The 11,778-nt window shown below is 35.2% G+C and overlaps 1 non-coding gene across 1 annotated transcript; it reads right to left on the reverse strand.

The window, feature by feature from the left end:
- Positions 1-823: 823 nt before the first annotated feature.
- On the reverse strand, positions 824-930 carry LOC136216057 (small nucleolar RNA R71). Its single transcript, XR_010683052.1, has one exon. It is a non-coding gene; the product is annotated as a small nucleolar RNA R71 (small nucleolar RNA).
- Between the last annotated feature and the right edge of the window lie 10,848 nt (positions 931-11,778).

The following is an 11,778-nucleotide window of genomic DNA, read 5'->3' on the forward strand; positions in this document are numbered from 1 at the left end:
AATAGTAAATCTAACAAGTTCGAAATTAACAGATTCAAAAATAAGTTTTTCGTTAAAAAACGTATCCCTGTGGGATCGATATTTTTATTACTACAAGCGAAACCGTGCACTTGCGGAAATCGCTCAACAAGTTTTTGGCGCCGTTGCCAGGGATACGCCAAAATTTTTGACAAAATTTTTTTCGTATTTTATTTTCGAATCTAGGTTTACACATTATTTTTATATTTTATTTATTTTCAGTTATATAACATATTTGTTTTCAATTTTGTTTTGAAGGTAGTTTGGCTCGTGTAACAATTTCAAGTTCATGCGCAGTTCGCGAAGTTCGGGCACACCACCAGACCCTCTTGATCCAGAAATTGAAAGAACACTTGAGAAAAACAACAAAAACAACAAAAACAAAGACAAAACACCCTTAAAAACCAAAGTAGTCCAGCCAGAAAATATGGCCGATCCACCGACACTTATGGATTATGCTAGGCCAGGAATGGCCGGTGTAACTAATAGTGTAGTTAGACCCCGTATAAACGCAAATCAATTTGAAATTAAGCCTGCTTTGCTTAATATGTTGCAAAACAACGTAACGTTTTATGGACTACCTAACGAAAACCCTAATGCACATTTGACAAATTTCTTAGAAATTTGTGATACTTTTAAAATTACTGATGTAACAGCCGAAGCAATCAAACTTCGCCTCTTTCCTTTCACTTTAAAGGATAAGGCAAAAATTTGGTTAACTTCTATGCCTGCTGCAACATTTGAAACTTGGGACCAATTAGCCCAAGCATTTTTATCAAAATATTTTCCCTTAGCAAAAACCGCAAGAGTCATCAAAGAGTTGACATCTTTTACCCAAAATAATAATGAAACTCTTTATGAAGCTTGGGAACGTTTTAAAGAACTTCAACGTTTATGCCCACACCACCAACTGCCAGATGCACTTTTAATGCAGACATTCTATAATGGATTAAATCCTACGACTAGAGGTTCATTAGATGCTATGTCTGGAGGGTTATTTATGAAGAAGACGTCCGCCCAAGCAAGAGAACTTTTGGAGGAAATGGCAATCAACAGCAGTATGTGGCCTGCAGAGCGTGGACATATACCAACGGCGAAACCATCATCCTCAGGTACATCATCGGTTAACGGTATAATGAATCTTGATCCAGTAGCAATGTTACAAGCCCAATTTTCTGCCTTATCGCACAAAATTGATAAATTTATGGCACCATGCGATCCTAATGATCCAATCCAAAGAGACATTGATTACGAAGGTATGAATGAGTTAGAACAGGTAAACTTTGTCCAAGGACAAAACCAAACTACTAATCCTTATTCTAATACTTATAATCCTGGATGGAGAAATCATCCTAACTTTAATTGGAAAGATGGTAATAATAATAATAATGCAAATGCTAATCAATATCGTATAAATAATTATCAAAATCAAACAAGAGATACGATTAGCACTTTATCTTCAAAAATCGACAAATTTATAGATGCTATGAATGGAAAGGTAAGTAATCAAGACGATGGTTTTAAACGGATCGAAAGTAAATTCGATCAGCTTATCAAAAACCAATCATCTAGCATCCATAATTTGGAGGTTCAAATTGGACAGCTTGCTAAATCAATTCCATCCCGCAAAGAGGGAAGTCTTCCCAGCCAAACGGAAGAAAATCCGAAAGAGCATGTTAAGGCTATCACTCTTCGTTCAGGGAAAAACTACTTAGGTCCGGAAATGCCCGGAAATTCAACTTTACCTGGAAATGATTTACCAAAATCCAAAGAAGATACTTTAAAACAAAAAGATACAAAAATTGACTCTAATCCGAAACCTTTTGTACCAAAACCACCTTTTCCACACAGGGTCCGAAATAAGGACCATGATAAACAACTTTTATCATTTTTAGACAAACTTAAAAATTTGCATATAAATTTAACATTCATGGATGCAATTACGCAAATTCCTATCTATGGAAAATTCTTGAAAGATTTAATTTCAAAAAAGATTAGTTGGGAAGGAATTTCATCCATTTCTCTTTCTGAAGATTGTAGTTCGATAGTATCAAGCAAATTACCTACTAAACTCAAAGATCCCGGATGCTTTACCATTCCGTGTACATTGGAAAATATGGAATTCCCAAGTTGTCTTTGCGATTTAGGAGCTAGTATAAACTTGATGCCAATGTCTATTTTTGAAAAATTAGGTTTAGAAGAAGACATCAAGCATACCAATATGGTTTTGCAATTAGCGGATCAATCCACTAAAAGACCATATGGTATAATTGAGGACGTCTTAGTGAAAGTTGACAAATTTATTTTTCCTACTGATTTTGTCATCTTAGATTTTGCTTATGATGCTAATTGTCCGCTAATCTTTGGTAGACCGTTCATGAACACGGGACGTGCTCTAGTTGATGTGTCGGAAGGAAAAGTAGTTTTAAGAATAGGTGACGATAAGATCGAGTTCGATATGAATCAAGCGATGAAATATCCTATGGAGGATTTCACTTGTATGAAACTTGATTTAATTGAAGAATGTGTTAATGACATTGTTCAAAGAGAAGAAATAATAGAACCTATAATGGGTGAAGAATTAGAAGATAAGGACCCAGAGCCTTTGATTCGAGAAGATGGACCAGTTCCGCCTTCAGTAATAGTTCCACCTAAATTAGAACTTAAAGAATTACCAAACCATCTTAGATACACTTTCCTAGGCGGAAGTGATACTCTACCTATAATCATCTCTAACAAATTAACAGAAAATCAAGAAGAAAAATTGAAAGAAGTTGTTAGAAATAGAATAGGAAGTATGGGATGGAAAATTTCAGATTTAAAAGGAATTAATCCTAGTATTGTAATGCATAGGATTCACTTAGAAGAAGATAAGCCACCTAAAGCGGATAGACAAAGACGTTTAAATCCGAATATGAAAGAAGTAGTAAAAAATGAGATTACTAAACTTTTAGACAATGGAATCATTTATCCTATTTCGGATAGTGAATGGGTTAGTCCAATCCATTGTGTACCCAAAAAGGGAGGCATAACTGTAGTAAGGAATGATGAAGGTAAATTAATACCTACGCGAACCACCACCGGTTGGAGGGTTTGTATAGATTATAGGAACCTAAATAAGGCAACTAGGAAAGATCATTTTCCTTTACCTTTCATCGATCAAATGATCGAAAGGATAGTCGGTCATGCATTTTATTGTTTTCTTGATGGCTATTCCGGATTCTTTCAAATATATATTTACCCGGATGACCAAGATAAAACAACCTTCACATGTCCTTATGGAACGTTTGCATATAGAAGAATGCCTTTTGGTCTATGTAATGCACCAGCAACTTTTCAACATTGTATGACTGCAATTTTTAATGATTTCATTGAAGATATCATGGAAGTATTTATGGATGATTTTTCAGTTTATGGAGATTCTTTTGATGCATGTTTAAAAAACTTAGATAAAGTTCTTTCTAGATGCGAAGAAACGAATTTAGTATTAAATTGGGAAAAATGTCATTTCATGGTTGACGAAGGAATTGTTTTAGGTCATAAAATATCTGAAAAAGGATTAGAAGTGGATAGAGCAAAAACTTCAGTAATAGAAAAATTACCCCCACCAACAACTGTCAAGGGAGTAAGATCATTTCTAGGACATGCAGGTTTTTACAGACGATTTATAAAAAACTTTTCTGTGATTTCCAAACCACTTACTAATTTGCTTATGAAGGATTCAACCTTCGATTTTAATGAAGATTGTATTAAAGCTTTCGAAACATTGAAAACAGCTTTAGTCAGTGCACCCATAATTGCTAAACCCGATTGGGATTTGCCTTTTGAAATCATGTGTGATGCAAGTGACCTAGCTGTAGGATGTGTTTTAGGTCAAAGAAAGGATAAAAGATTACATGTTATTTATTACGCAAGTCACACATTGTCAGGTGCACAGTTAAATTACACAACAACAGAAAAAGAGATGTTAGCCGTAGTATTTGCATGTGATAAGTTTAGGTCATACTTGTTAGGATCTAAAGTTATTATCTATACAGATCACGCAGCTTTACGTTATCTGTTTGCTAAGAAAGATGCAAAACCGCGTCTGATTAGATGGGTTTTGTTGTTACAAGAATTTGATATAGAAATTAAAGACAAAAAGGGAGTAGAAAACCTTGTTGCCGATCATCTATCAAGACTAGAAGATGAAAACGGTCCTATAGGTGAAACTGTCGGTATACGAGATGATTTCCCCGATGAACATCTCTATCAGTTAGAAAGTATCATGTCACCATGGTATGCAGATTTTGCTAATTATCTTGCAACCGATATCGTTCCGGAAGGATTATCTTCCCAACAAAGGAAGAAATTTTTCTTCGATATTAAACAATATTTTTGGGAAGATCCCTTTCTATTCAAATCATGTGGTGACGGGATAATTAGGAGATGCGTCGGAGAAAATGAAAATGAAGATATAATAACGGAATGTCATTCCAGCTCATATGGAGGACATAATGGAGTTAATAAAACGGTAGCTAAAATATTGGAATGTGGTTTCTTTTGGCCTACGATGTTTAAGGACGTTGGTTCATTTATTACTCGTTGTGATAAATGCCAAAGAACGGGAAATTTAGGAAGAAAAGATGAGATGCCCCTCAAAAACGTGTTGGAAGTTGAAATCTTCGACATGTGGGGAATTGATTTCATGGGACCTTTTCCGCTTTCCAACGGTAAAACTTACATATTAGTAGCCGTTGATTATGTTTCGAAGTGGGTTGAAGCAATTGCAACCCCTACGAATGATTCTAAAGTAGTTGTTAATTTTCTTGACGATATATTTTGTAGATTTGGTTGTCCTAGATTCGTTGTCAGTGATGGCGGTACCCATTTCATAAATCGGAATTTTGATATGCTTATGAAAAAATATGGAGTACGCCACCACATGTCAACTCCATACCATCCTCAGTCGAATGGTCAGGCGGAGATCTCAAATAGAGAACTCAAATGGATTCTAGAGAAAACTGTTTCGTCATCAAGAAAAGATTGGTCACAAAAACTCAATAATGCGCTATGGGCATACCGTACTGCATTTAAATCACCAATAGGAATGACTCCATATCGGTTAGTGTATGGAAAAGCATGTCATTTACCAGTAGAATTAGAACATAAAGCCTATTGGGCTATTAGAAAACTTAATTTTGATTTACAACAAGCAGGAAAGAAACGTTTGCTCAATTTAAATGAGTTAGATGAGTTACGACATCTATCGTATGAGAATGCGAGGATTTATAAAGAAAGAGTGAAAAAATGGCACGATGCCAAGATCAAAGTCAAGCACTTTAATGTTGGAGATAAGGTGCTGTTATTTAATTCACGGCTTCGTATATTTCCAGGAAAACTTAAGTCCAGATGGACCGGACCGTATTTAGTCGTCAAAACATTCGACTATGGTTCTTTGGAACTTGAGGAAACCAACGGTAATCGTTTTAAAGTTAACGGTAATCGATGTAAAATTTATTACGAAAATATTTCCGAAATAGGAACTAATTTCGTAACAAGATTTCCTGACATATAAATCATTTCATTTTTCTAATAGTTAGTTTTTATTATTTTTATTTTTATTTTTATTTTGTTTTGTTTTAAATTATATCATTTTATATTAGAATTTTAGATATATAAAAATATATTCAAGTCATGATTTTAATTAATTTTTAGGAATTTAATGAGAATTAGAAGAAATTTAGTGATTCTCAGTTGAGAATTTGAAATTCTCAGTTGAGAATTCAAATATATAGAATTCTTGAGAAGGTAGGAAAATTTCCGGACTTATAGAGAATTTAAAATCCTCAGTTGAGGATTTGGGGTATGACTAGTGGCTAGGAAAATTTCTGAACTTATAGAGGATTTGGGATTCTCAGTTGAGAATTCTGACTTCAATAGGTTTCAAATTGACAGGAAAATTTCTGAACTTACCGAGGATGAGGATTCTCGGTAGAGGATCAGAAATTAGGGGTTTTTGACAACTGATTTCCGCAAGGAAATCAGCGTGTCGCGACCGCGGGTCAGCATCCTCGGTCGCGACTCGGGGAATTTGTGCAGTAATTGACCCTTGTTCTTCAACTTTTCAGCAGACACAACTTTTCGGAAACGAATAGTTGCGTTTCTTCATTTTTAAAAGGTCTGTTTCATGCCTTTTCACCTCAAAATAACACCTCTTTTCATCCTAGGATTTTATAAATAGGTTCTAGAGGTTCAGTTTTCTGTCACTTTCTTTTTCATCTAAATCAGAACAATTCTCTGATTTTCTTACCATTCAACAACCCAGAAATTAAGTTCAGAACCTTTCTTCCTTACTCATTCCAAACACCATGACTTCCACAAACACTCATCCTAAGAAAGTTGTTGCTTCACGCACTAAAAATACAGATATATCAGAGCGTTATGGATGTAACTTTCCCATCTTCAATCATGATGAGGGAAGGCGCTTCTTGAGGCTTCGATACACATTCTTTGTCGGAATGTTATACATGGATGACTTTCTTAACGATCAGTTGGGAATCAAAGAAGATATGAGTCGCTACATGGAACGCTTAGGATGGACCAGATTTGTTGATATGAAGTTTCCTATAATTGGAGACTGGATATTAGAGTTCTTCTGTACGGTTCGTTTTGTTAACAAGCGTCGGGTGCGTCTTAGTTTCCGTCGGGATGGCAAAACTTTCACTTTTGGATATCCTGAATTGCATGCTTGGTTTGGTTTTCCCTTGAAGGATACTACCAAACGTCATCATGGAAGAGATATGACATCCACTGATATTTGGCGAATGCTCACCGGCATTTGGCCTTTCAACCCTAAACTTGCCTATAATAAGTCTTTTTATTCCAACTCTATGCTATATTTGCATAAGTTTCTGAGTCACAGCCTGTTCGGTCGCACGTTCAGTAGTGTCGTCCAAGAATCTGATCTTTATGTACTTGGAGATATATTTCAAGGCAACGTGGTTGATTCTTCAAAAATTCTGATGGAGGGTCTTGTTGCCGCATCTAGATCCAAGGCTAAGAAGGTTGGGTTCGGGAATATTATATGTGGAATAATACTAGGGACCAAGGGAAGTATTTCTGTTCCTTGGAGTGATGCTGAATCTTTCCCGATGCTAGACTATGAATTTTTAGAATACGAAGGTCTAGTGAAACGAGTTTTTCGATCGGGACCAAATTTTCTTTCTGCACCAGAACGTCAAGCCTTCGTGCAGATGAAAATAGACCGCTATAGGGCTAAGAAAATCCCGATTGAAAGGGACGAATTTTTAGCATAGCTTTTGTTTATTTTGTTTGTAAATATGTTGTACATATTTCTATTTCAATAAAACTTTCTCTTTTGCATTATATCTTGTTTTTTATTATATGGTTACACTAACATTAAAACTCAGTATTCTACACTTATGAATCTATTAAATGCAAACTTAATCCATTCATTACTAATTAAATGTTAATAACTAAGTTTCAATTCCTTAAATAAAGATTCATTTAACTTACATTAATAAATGAATATAAATGCTTCAATTAATTTGAGTTCCAAACCTTTCCTATTATTAATTTAACATTCGTTAATTAAAGCATTTTTATTTATTTTTCCCATTAATAAGGATAAACCTTTGGTTTTCCTTATCATTTAATGTTTTACATTTATGTTTTTAAGTACAGATAACATTTTCAAGGAGTTCAGGATAGGATTTATCAAGAAATTACACAAATAGGAGTTACTATACAGAATTTGGGTGACCATAGGGTGATCCGCGGCCGAGAATGGTGCGATCCTCGGTAACTTCAGCAAAAATCCTTCCAAAATACAAAGGAAAATTGGCTGAAACACGCGATTCGCGGCCGCGGATGCGCATCCTCGGTCGCGACACGCGTGATTCTGCAACACCTAGTCCGGATTTTTGGCCTATTTTTCCACCTTTTCCTATTCAACCTCAACCTATTCCTCTTCCTATTCCTACTCTACCTATTAATCTTCCTATTCAACCCTATATATACCTATTACTTACACAAACCTTACATCACCTCAAATTTTAACCAATCCCCTACTCTTACCTCTTCCCAATACCTTACTTTTACTCTTCCCAATTTCATCATTACCCTTTTCAATCACCTAACCCTTTCAACTTCAAGTCTCCATACAACACTTCTACTTCTTCTTCAACCTCAAGCTTTTATCTCTTTTCATCTTTTTCTCTAAACCCTAAACACCATAACCATGCCTAGAGCAAAGCGTGTTGGACACAAGCCGGCTGTCACTGAGGCTAATCGCCTAAGGATTAGTTGCGGGGCTTATTTCGACATTCATTCTGAGGAAGAAGTTGGACGTTTCAAGCACTTTTCAAACGCTAATCGTAAGTTCGTGGACATGCAGTTTCTTGACTTTGATTCGGTAAGGAAGTTGAACTTCACTACACAAATTACTGCTTTTATTAAAACTTTGGGATGGGAAACTTTTGCTTCTATGCGTTTTCCCCAAATTCAAGAGTATGTGGTTGAGTTTTTAGTTACTTTGAAGTTGAACAAAAAGAGGACAGAAATTTCTTTTCGGAATAATGGTACTACCTATACCATAGATTATGAGGCTATGGGAAATATGTTTGGTTTCCCTACTAGTGATTTTTATGATAAGCCTCGGGATTTTGACAATAACTCTTTTTGGCAAACTCTTTCCGACCAAACTTCTTTTGACTCTAAAAACACTTCGAGCAAGTTGATTAAGGACAATTGTGTGTTCTTCTTTCACAAGTATTTGAGTTTTTCACTTTTTGGTCGTGTTGAGAGTTCAAAAATTCAAGTCCGGGATTTGTTTGTTTGGGATTGTTTGTTCAAGGGTTTAAGGGTTGATATCATTGGAATGATATTTGACAATTTGTATCGTGCTTCGAGGGCTCACACCACTCAAGTCCCTCTCGGTAATTTAATCACCGCTATTGTTTTGGGAGCACGGGATGAATTAGCAACTTATGATATGTCCACCTACCATGGATATGTTCCGGTTTTGGACATTGCGGCTCTTGAGCGGGCTCATTTATTGGTTTCTGCGGCTCCTCCCGTTTTTATTTCTTATGCTACCCGTATTGCACATCTTCGTGGCATTATGGGTGGAGGTGCTTCTAGTTCCCAAAATGTAGGTACCGAAGAAGGAGGTGCGGAGGAAGGAGCGGAAGATGCACCACAAGCCCAAGCAACACAAGATAATGATCCGGTGGATTTAAGGAGAATTTTGAACCAAATCAATGCCAATAATCGACAAATGAATTTGAGAATTGATGATTTGGTGGAGAACAACATGGTGATGAATGACAACCTCGATACTTTGAGGCGTGCGCAAAGATCGACTCGGCACCGGATGCTTTCGTTTTTCCGCCGCCGAAATGTGGAAACTTCACCAACACCTCCGGATTCCCCACCGCATGCTTAGGTTTTATCTTTTATTTTTATCTTATCTTGTTTTAATTTCAGTTTCGTACATTTTTATTTTTTCGTACAATTTCAATTTTAATTTAATTTTATGATGCATGTTTTCTTTGCTATATCTTTCATTTCTTTCCGTTTGTTTTATCTTCAATGTTTTATCTCCATTTTTGCACCAATGAGGACATGGTCCAATTTAAGTGTGGGAGAAGATATACACATATATCATTTTTATACAAACGAACGAATGAACGAATGTATGCAAATGAATGAATGAATTTATGCAACACTTGTTTGTTTTCAAAAATACAAAATCCAACGTATATTGCAACACTTTTAAGTATATTGCAACAAATGAAAAAACTTAACATTTTTTATGAAATATCATTTTTACATTTATAAATTAATCATAAGTTAAAATTTTTATGATTATTTTTAGGTTATCATTATCGATAGAAATAAATATTTCTATACGGGTAATATTTTTCAAAATATTTTTCACAAATATTCGACACTATTTTAAGTAAAAAATTGTCTCGAGTGAATGTATTTAAGTAATAAATTCTTTATTTTCAATCTCTATTTTATAATCATGAAATTCATGATACAATAAATCTTATTTTAAATTTTCAATTAGGTTTATAGGCATTAAATTGAACTAACAATTTTTAGCTCGGTTTTGATTTTGTCTTACATTAACACCAATTGAAGTTTTTAAGGAAACTATAGCCATAATACATGTTGAATTTTAAGTCAATATAGGATGAATGTGCTAATTTTCTTTTTCCCAATTTACAATTTATAATCAATAAATCGTATTCTTAATTTTTGGCCACGATTGAGACCAACCTTATCACAATCGAGGTATGAAAGGGAAGAAATTAATAAGTAAAGCGTACTTTTGGCCACGGTTGCGACCACCCTTATCACAATCGAGGTATGAAAGGAACGTTTAAATAAGAAAAAATTAAGCGTGTTTAAAGTTTAAAGTAACGATTGCGTCCACCCATGGCATGGTCGGTACCTCTTAAGCGAACACAAATCAAATGCATATAAAGTTACGATCGAGACCACCCTTATCACGGGCGTAACTAAGCAAATAAATTAAACTTAATAAATCATATATAATAATTCAAGTTTGGGAAAGGAAATTTGGTGCTTTGAAATGCCTTGAGATGAAAAACTCAATAACATGCGTGCTTACATCGTCCCGAATACTTCAATTTAAACATTGAAATACAAGACGAATGATATATCATATTTATACTAAGTAAGTTTGATATTTTGCGTATAAATTTGCCATGCGAAGTTAGTCTTTTCGGCTTAACTAATTTAAAAGGTAAACACAAAGATATATGTTTTATTTTCATAAAGAGATTAGTTAAGGAATAAATTCAGTGAAATTTTGCTCGGGACTAGCAAAAGATTAAGTGTGGAGATTTGTTAAGCCCAAAATATACCTAAAATATCATTAATATTTATATCATTTTTATTACAAATTCGTGTTATTTATATCTGTTTAGATTACTTTTACTCTCGAATATCTTTCTTTCTTGCAAGGTACCTAAATATTTGGTAAAATCCAAATAGGAACGAAAAAGGATCTAAAACAGAAGAAAAACCCTACAAAAGGAGTCAAAGACGACGTAAATCGAAAGCACCAAGTCGAGGACACGAACGAAAGCAAAGAAACGGAAAACTCACCAAGCCGCGACCGCGAATCCACCACCCGCGACCGCGACACGCGTGGTTTAGCCATTTCTCCCCTTCGTCCAACGTTCAACTTAATGCTACGTCATTCACGGCCGAGGATTCCTATCCTCGATAAGTGCAAAAATTTTACCAAATGCATTTAACACATGCTGAAATCCAAGAAACGCGTTCGTTCAAGTGGATAAAGACGTCCTTTCACAACGGACACGACTCTTAACCAACGGATACATCACTTCAAACACAACCCTTCAACATCTATAAATAAAGAGTTGATGTTGAGAAAAAATGCAATGAAATGTTATAATATAGATATAGAATCAGAGCGTAGAACTTATGTCTAAGTTCTAAGTAAAACATTTCGAGAGTTAGAAATTAGATTCTGTACAAAACAAGATGAGGTACACATATTGTTTATAGTTTAATTACAACTCAGTAGCGTTTAGACATTGTTCCAGTTTTAGTTTGCATCATGGTAGTGGCCGACCGAATCCCTATTACAAAGTTACAGCGAGAAGATTAAGTAGAGTGTTCGCCCCTGAGCCTGACAACCTCTTAGGAAACCCAAGGAAAGGAACCGATCAAGCCGTTCACTTGCACGCCCTCGAA

The sequence above is a fragment of the Euphorbia lathyris genome, chromosome 1 (assembly GCF_963576675.1).
Source record: "Euphorbia lathyris chromosome 1, ddEupLath1.1, whole genome shotgun sequence".
Lineage (NCBI taxonomy): Eukaryota > Viridiplantae > Streptophyta > Magnoliopsida > Malpighiales > Euphorbiaceae > Euphorbia > Euphorbia lathyris.